Consider the following 8,968-nt stretch of genomic DNA (forward strand, 5'->3'; position numbering starts at 1 on the left):
ATTTTTTCTTCCCTCTTTCAACACATTTGCCTGGTACCAAAGCCAGGTTTAAGTTCCCAGTGTTTCCTAGACCTCTTAAAATGAGCCTGGCATTTGCCAGCTCCCTCTGGGAGCAGGGAAGTCAGGAATCTGCTTCATCCGTCCTGTCCTAACCTGTGTCAGGCAAGGCCCCACCAGCCGCGGAGGTCTCCAGCACACTTCCTGCTTCTGTTGGGGTTTCAAAATATGCTGTTGTTTATTTTTGGGGTAAGTAAATTACACTCAAAATGCATTTTCATCCGTGTGAGGGTGTTTGTGTATCGTGATGTTTTCCTGGTTTGAAACGGCAAGTGCCAGTTTTTTAAGAATTTGGGAGTCAATCATCTGAATTTTACTGTTTATCTGTGTTTTGGGTACCTCGCTCTGCTGTTAAAACACTCTCCTACAGGTTCCCCGGGGTACTGCATCAGGATCTCTCTGCTTAGAGCCTCGCGTCCACACTGGCTTCACCGTACCCCCTTGTTCTTTGCAAGTATCTTCCTCTGTATTCGATTTTCACTTCTTCCAACCAGTTTGTTTTATATAGTTCCTTCTGGCCTGCAGAGGTTTTTCACCCCTGTCTACACCAGTTTATGGCTCAGGGGATGCCTCTGCTTGTGGATCTCTAACTGGGAGCTCCAGGTGCAGCTGTTTGGGATGGTTTTGCTGTGATGCTTTCCCTCTGCCCCAGCAGCGGTTTTGTGCTCTCACAGCCAAAATGCTAAGGGAGGAGACAGCACTTTGGGGGGATTGTCCCCATCCTCTCTGGGTGGTTTACAGCAAACCCTAATGCTGTCCTCTGTTCATCCTCTTTGTTCATCCTCTTTGTTGCATGGCCCACTCCCTGCAGATTCATGCAGTTTCCTGATGCACATATCCCCTTTACTCAGTCGAGCTGATGCCTTCCCTCCCCCTGCTCACACACCAGCCCTCCACCCGCTTCTTATTGACTCTCATCCCTGGGCTGTCCCCATCTCTGGACCCCGGGGCTTCCCAATGCCTTATCCCCATCTAAAGCAGGCTGTTTTCCTCTCCCACAGCCATCACACAGCATTTTTTTCTTGTCCTGGCAGCCCACTTTTTTAATGTCTTTTTTTTCTGACTGTTCTCCTTCCTTCATTGAAGGAACAGTTACAAGTTTACCTCTGGATGATTCCCTGCCCCACTGCTCACTCATCTCACCCACTGTCCTCAATTTAAACCCCCTCCTATGATGGTTTTCATGTAAGGGCTCTGTTTCCTTTTGCCAGGGCTCACCTTTTCTGGAGATGTTCCTTCTACCAGAGAATTTTCTCTAGTTCTTTTCTAAGCTGAAATCCAGCCCACATAGCCAGTAATCTGCCCACCCTCACTGAGCCAGCAGCACTGCCTGTCCTGGATCCAGCTCCCTCTAATGCAGTGGCTTAGGTGAGCTTTTAACTCTCCCTTGGTCTGGGAAGAGGGAAATGGCTAAACTTTTAGGACAAGATCTGTCTCCCCGTGGACTGTGTTCTGAGGATGTTCCATGCTGTCCTGGCAGTGGGGAATATGCAGGCAGCCGGCAATAGATCCTTATCTCCTCCCTCAGGGATTTCCTTGGTGTCAGTTATGCCTCCCTTATCTCATCCCACGCTTCCCAGCTGCCAGCAGCAAAACTTAGCAGATTTACATGCTGGCAGAGATCTATGAGCTTGACGGAGTGCCCAAAGCTGCCAGACCGTAAATATCTTAATGAATTGAGGCTCTTCCTTTGCATTTACACAACTCTTTGATCCTGAAGTGATGCTGCTTACAGGGGTGCTACAGTCCCAGGAGAGGCCTCCAACTGCAGGTTCTGTCTGTCCCTCTGCTGCTGTTGCTAGGGTGGCTCCAGTGGCTGCTCTCTGAGAACAACCCCAGAGAGATGTAGGGGTGACACCAGGGAAGGTGCTGGAGTACAGGCAGTGATCTCAGGGACAAAAGCCACACACAGGTCACAGGAGTGGAGGTGGCAGGTTTGCCCTGCCAGCACAGGGGTGATTCCTCCTTTCAGACCCTGATGAGAGAGTGGCAGGAGATCTCACAGAGAGCCCCAGTGAGCCCCCTGCCTTGCAGCCTCATACCCTGCTGCCCTTTTCTGACATCATCCCTAGTGTCCCTGCTCCATCCTCCACCACGTCCTCTGCACACTCCCCTTCCAAGTGCCAGCTGAGCCACTGCCATGCAACTGCACCTCGTTGCAACATCTCCCATCCTCTGTTCCCAGCCATGAGGAGACTGTAAATACTTTTGACTTTTGTTGTGATCTAATTGCTGAGCTTCCTTCGGAGGCAGGCATAGAGAGGAACTGCATGAGGCAACAGGGAAGGTCACAAGGAGAACTGAGGCGGCTGCAACTGGGGAGGATCAAACCTGGGTGTGAGCAGGGGTGTGGATGGTGGCTCAGCCTGGGCTGAGATGAGGCTCTGGTGTGACACCATGGGCACCAACTGTTCCAGATCTTCCCAAGGCCCAGTCACCTGTGACTGTGCCACTGGCTGCAGGCATCATCCAAGACAGGGCCCCATGATGAGTGCTGGTACACAGATGCAGAATGAGACCTTCATCACCTCACAGCTGCAGCAGCATGCTGGTGACAGGCAAAGACGAAAAAGTGACAAGTCCAGAGCCAGACAACACTTGGTGGAAAGGCACATGCCATCCCCACACCCCATTACTCACAATCTCAGGGGCATGTGCAGCTCTGCTGATCTGGGCTGACTCCTTCATGCCTCTAAGCTCTGTAATGAGCTCTGCTGTGGTGCTGCTAAATAGATGAGTGTGAGCACGACAGCTCTGTTGTGGGCTGGTGGCTGCTCCTTGTCCCTGGCAGATGGACTTCAATGTTGAACGAGCCAGGGGAGCACAGGGACGCAGCTCCTGGCTGCAGCTCTGCAGATGGGTGCTGGGTCTGTGCATCTCACAATACAGCCTGTGGGAGATGGGACCCACATGCAGCCCAGCAAGTGGAGGCACTGCTGCATCCACCCCATCCAGAATAACAGCAGCTCCCTCCAAGCAGAGCACAGCCAATTGGGACAGACCCAGTGTGTGACTGTTACAGGACTCCGTAAGTCACCCTCTGAAGCCAAACCTCAGCTTTTGCCAGTGACAGGAGCAAAGTCAACCATGGTGGTGAACAGGGTCTCTCCTTCCCTCTCTCCCATTGACAGCAGCCCTGAGGAGAAGGACTTGGGGGTGAGGAGAAGCTCCCCATGACCCAGCAATGTGCAGTTGAGCTCAGAAACACACTCCCCCATGTGCTGGGCTGCATCCCCAGGGCATGAGCAGCAGGTTGATGGGTGGATTCTCCCCATCTGCTGCACTCTGGGGAGACCCCCCTTGCAGTCCTGCATCCAGCTCTGGGGCAACAAAACAAGAGGGACGTGGAGCTGTTGGAGTGAGTCCAGAGGAGGCCACTGAGATGCTGCGAGGGCCGGAGTAGCTCTGCTCTGGAGCCAGGCTGAGAGAGCTGGGCTGGGTCAGCCTGGAGAAGGCTCCTTAAGGGGAGACCTTAGAGCAGCTCCAGTGCCTAAAGGGGCTACAGGAAACCTGGAGAGGGGCTTTGGACAAGGGCCTGTAGGGACAGGACAAAGGGGAATGGCTTTAACCTGCAAGAGGGGAGATTGAGATGAGCTCTTAGGCAGAAGCTCTTCCCTGTGAGGGTGCTGAGGCGCTGGCACAGGTTGCCCAGAGAAGCTGTGGCTGCCCCATCCCTGGCAGTGTTCAAGGCCAGGTTGGGGCAACCTGGTCTAGTGTAAGGTGTCCCTGTCCATGGCAGTTGGTTGTAACCTGTCCTAGGCAAATATACCCCACTTCAGTGTTCCAGCAGCTTTGCTCCTCCAGCCCCTTCGCTTGCCAAGTTGTCAGCCAGCTGCAGGCTCAGACAGGGTGCACATATAAGGTGTGTAAAGCCCTGCACACTCGCATGCACCAGTGCACACACACACATGCAGAGCAATACACATGCACAGTAATGCACACAGTGATATATATACACACGTGTGCACACGTGGAGAGGGCGATGGGAATGCAGGCAGTAATACACATACACATGGTGACACACACACGTGTGCATAAACAGTGTGATACACACCCAGGGTGACACCGCACACACCAGAGTGTGACGGACACGTGTGGACACACACTGGATGATATGTGCAGGCACACAAATGGACACGCGCACACGCGGTGAAACACACGTGCACACAGACAGAAACTCACGCTCACCGCCGCCCGCACTCGACTCCCCACGCCCCGCCCCTCCCCTCCCCTCTCCTTTCTGGCCCCGCCCCTCCCCCCTTTCTGGCCCCGCCCCTGGTCCCGGGCGGCGCGTGCGCGGGGCGGGCGGGGTCGCGAGACGGAGCTGCATTCGGGGCCGTTGGGCCCGGCCTGGTGAGTGACCGGTAGGCAGACGCAGACAGACAGAAGGGGCGGGGAGCGCTAGCGGGGGGACCCTACCCGGCCCGGTCCGGCACGGCACGGCACGGCACGGCACGGCGGCAGCAGACGGTTGGCGGGAGAGGCCTCGCCTGGGGCTGCGGCAGCTCCGGGGCCCTTTGCTCGACGCCGCCCGCTGCAGAGCCGGGGCAGTGCCTCCGCTCCGGGTCCAGCCCCGAACCTGCTCCGGCCACGGGGGTGGCCCCCTGGCGTCCCGGGGCCGGCTCGCGTCTTCGGGGGGACGGCAGAGCCCAGCGGGATGGAGGAGGAGCAGTAGGAGCAGGAGGCGGCCGCCGTGTGCCCTTTCCCTTCCTGGCAGCGCCGCGCCCGGCCGCGCTCCGCCGGGGGTGCTCCCAGGGGTCTGTCTCGCCCCGGCACACGGGTGGGGGTCCCACCGCCACCGGGACACCTGCCTCGGGGGCTGCGGGCCGAGCAGAGCGGCACCGGCGCAGCCGGCTCCTGACCGGGAGCGAGCCGGTGAGCCCCGCCCTACACTGCCGCTTCCCGGCTGCTCCTGTGTCCGCTCTGAGCCATTGCAAGCGCGGTCCGAGCGCACGGAGCTCCGGGAAGTGGAGCTCCCCTGGGTGTTGTGTACCGGGACTCGCAGCATGCCTGGGTGCCTGTTTTGCTGCGGTGGTGTGTGTGAGGTGTCATGAGAAGTCCCCATCGGGCTCCAGATCTTGTTCCTTTGACAATGGTTTGTGTTGGAAGAGACCTTAAAGCTCATCCAGTTCCAAGCCCTTGCCGCGGGCCCGGACACCTTCCGCTTAGAGCAGTCTGCTCCAAGCCCCATCCAACCTGGCCTTGAACACTGCCAAGGATGGGGCAGCCACAGCTCCTCTGGGCACCCTGTGCCAGCACCTCAGCACCCTCACAGGGAAGAGCTTCTGCCTAAGAGCTCATCTCAATCTCGCTTCTGGCAGGTTAAAGCAGTTTGTGAAACAAAGGATACAACCAACTCTGATGCAGCAGCTTCTTGCCTGCTCAAGCACAGGGACTTACGGATATGATTTGGTCACCCCAGGCCATCAGTCTTGCCAAACCCTGGGACAGTGGCCGGGCACAAAACCTGCAGGTTCTGCAGACAGGAGGACCTTGCCCCAGTGGTGTCTGTGTTTACTTCTGTATTCTGGGCCCTGAAGTTCCTTCCTGTCTGGGGAAGCTCTGGGTCCTCAGTGGAGCACTGCAGGGTCCTGTGGGGTCACAGCCCCTCGCACTCTGCTGGATTGGCAGCTCTCACAAAGTTTATTGCTGTTTGCACAACCTCTCACTCACACCGTGGTGGGTGGTGGTTTGTGGCCTGGTTGTGTCTGTGAACAGTGAGATGGAGGAAACCCAGCAGTGAGCTGCAGGCTGCTGGGCATCCATGGGTAGTATGGTGGCCACCAGTTCCTGTTACTGTCTGCAGGACCTGGCTCTAGGAAATGGGCTTTCTGGATGTGTGGGTGTCAGAAATCATTCGTTCTTCCCAGAAACCAAAATAAAAGCCCTTCTCCTTCTTATGCTTTTAATTCCCAGCACGGGCGCTGCAGGAGCAGAGAGGTGTTTCCAGCTCCAGTGTGCAAAGAAACCAGCAACCAGCTGCCCTCATTGTGTGCAGAATGCCACCACCCTGGCTACCGTGCGTTGTCCTCTGCCTGGCCATGGTGGTGGAGGAGTCTGGCAGGGTCAGCAGCTCAGCTCCTAGGGATAACACAGTGCCTCAGCAAGTTGGTGGGGAGGAACACTGATTTTATATTAAGAAAAAAATAAAAGGAAAGGCAACGCCTGCCATTTCCAGGCCCCGTTTCCATGGGAACGGGACATCAGAAGAGCAGAAATGCAGCGACAGCTCTAAAATAACCACACAGCTCCCAGGAGTGTGTGGCCTTTGTGCATCCCACCCAGCCCTTTCTGCTGAGGCAGCAACTTGGGAGAACCGGCTCTGGGCAGTGTGGAAGTTGGCTGGGAGGTGGGATGCTGTGGCTGTGATCCCTGCCATCCTCAGCCTGTCCTCATCTAAATCCACTGGCAGAAGAGCTCCGGTCCAGCCTGGCCCTGCTGTTATCCATCCTGGTGCTGTGCTTGGTGGGGTCTGGTGATGCTGGCATGGCAGTAAGGACTTGTGTGGCTTCCACCGTCCTGCCTGTGGGCAGGCAGGAGGGTCTCCTTCCTCGCTGGCCTCCCTGGGGATACCTGGGGTGAATCCAGTCCCATGTGTGTAGGAGACTCTACCTCCTGCTGCAGTCAGGAGCCAGGTATTTCCAGTGGGGGGAGAGGAACTGGGTTGTTCTTCCAGAAACTGGTGCTGGTCATCTCTCCCTTCCCCCGGATCTTTGTGTCTCTTGCTGGGAAAGTCAAGTCTTACCTCACAGCATTTTGTGCTGAGGTCAGGCAGGAGAGTGTCTTGGAGGGGACAACCCAACCTGCCACTGTGGAAATAGGCAAGTGCATCGTGGGGTGTCCTCCTGCAAGGTATCTCTGAGGTTGTCTTGAATGGCTCTGCACAGTCCTCTGCAGCCAAAAGCGGTCTTGGACACAGACAGGGGTTGGATGGGAACCCTACCTGAGCTGCCCATAGTCACAGGTATCTTGCAGTTGATCCAGGCAGTACTTACCAAAACCAGTTTTCCCTTTGGAGTTGAAAACCACAATCATTTGTGTGGATTCCCAGAGCCTGGAAGACCACTTTTGCCCTCACACCTTGTAAGAGTAGCCCTGTTGTAACTGAATTTCTTCCTTCTCTGACCCTCCAGTGAGTGAAAGGTCCAGGATGGTATTTCTCAGAACACTTAAAAAGCTTGGAAAAAAAATTGTTGGCAGTAACGAAGCTTTCTGACTTTGTGCAGTGTTTGTGCTGCCCAAGAGCTGCTTGACATTTTCTGTCCCAGCCCAGGTGGCAGCTGTGAGACTGGGGGGTGGCAGTTTGTATTTGAGGGTGCGGTAGGGTGGACAGCCAGGGCGGACGTGGGAGCAGGAGCTCTCTCCCATCATCTGAAAGGAGGGAAAAGTGTGATTCCCTTGATTTGCTCTGGATTCCTTGAAGTGAGTGCATAGGTAAGGTTTCTGCTCCAGGGGGGCTTCTTTGGAGGGATGTGGGATCCTGCCCTGTGTGGTGTGTGAGTGTGTGAGGTTGGGGGACCTGTCATGGGGCCTTGGGGCAGACCCAGTGCTGGAGACATGGTGCTTTGTGCTGAGCTTGAAGGTAATTAAGGTGAAGTCCAGCACAGCCACCCTCACAAAGTCCCCTTTGCTCTTTCTGCCCCACTTGCTGCCTGGGGGGTGTCTGATGTGCTTTTCTGGGCTGCAAAAGATTATCTCTTGGGCTTTTCTTCTGCCCAGAGAAGGATCCTCAGGACCTGATCTCCCTTGCTGTGGCAGGAGTATGACTTCTACGCATTCAGTGGCAAAAAGGTGGTTTTTTTTCTTCTGAGAACTCATCTGTGTTTTGGGTTGGGGATGGGAAGGTGTGTGGCAAGCCAGGAGAGCACTTATGCAGGGCTCAGGGGGCTGGTGGTGTGGGGCAGGCTGGGTGGATGGATGCTTGTTACTTAGTCCGCAGACCTACATGGATTTTAGTTTGCTCTGGCTACAGCTAAATTGCTCCCAGCAATACACACGCTGCTTCTGATGTGCATTTACCAGTCACAGTCCAGGAGTGGAGGTCGGGCAAAACTTCCCCTCTCCTCTTGCTGTAGCACCCTCAACTCCCTCCTGAGGTTGCTGGGTACTGGCTGGATCCAAGGAGCTGATACCATCCAGACTGGGGCTGGAAAATGTGCCGTTGAGCATCTCCCAGGGCATAATCCCAGGCTGGTTTGTGTTGGAAGGGACCTTAAAGCTCATTCAGTTCCAACCCCCTGCCACGGGCAGGGACACCTTCCACTAGACCGAGTTGCTCCAAGCCCTGTCCAACCTGGCCTTGAATGTGTCTTTCCTTCTCTCTGCAGCAGCTTTCAGTGCTGCCAGGCTTTGGAGCACGGGCTCTCGGGAATGAACCCACCAGTGGAGGATGCAGTGGGGCTGATGGTGCTGTTGTGACCCAGGCTGGCCCCATCGCTGTGGGAAGAGGGGGGATTGCTGTGGGAAGAGGGCGGGAGGGCTGTTCAGTTGGGGCTGCCCCATGTCCTGCAGCATGGGTAGGGAGCTCTGCTCGTGCCAGGGCTGCCCCACTGTGGGGGAGCTCACTGAGAGTGGGAAATCACAGCCTGCTCCTTTAGGGGCAGCAGTGCTTCCTCAGGAAACACCACTGCCATGGAGACGCAAACGACTTGGAGGGGTGGTGGATGCTTCCCAAGAGCAGGGGGAGGCAGGTGTACCATACTTGCGTGCCGACCTTCCCAAGTGCCTTGTGCTTCCCTTCCCTTTCTCATCCTCACTTCCTCAAGGAGAGTTCTGGGAAAGCAGTGTTTAACATTGCAAAACCAACCCTTCACGTTGTGGGACGAGGAGGCACAGCTTGAAATTTCCACCCTCCCATGATAATAGGCTGCAAGGGACTGGGTGGCCTCCTCATGCTGGTGTTTGTGAATCT

The sequence above is a fragment of the Pezoporus flaviventris genome, unplaced genomic scaffold, assembly GCF_033815535.1.
Source record: "Pezoporus flaviventris isolate CSIRO_AGI_PZ_B2104156 unplaced genomic scaffold, CSIRO_AGI_Pfla_v1 ptg000078l, whole genome shotgun sequence".
Lineage (NCBI taxonomy): Eukaryota > Metazoa > Chordata > Aves > Psittaciformes > Psittacidae > Pezoporus > Pezoporus flaviventris.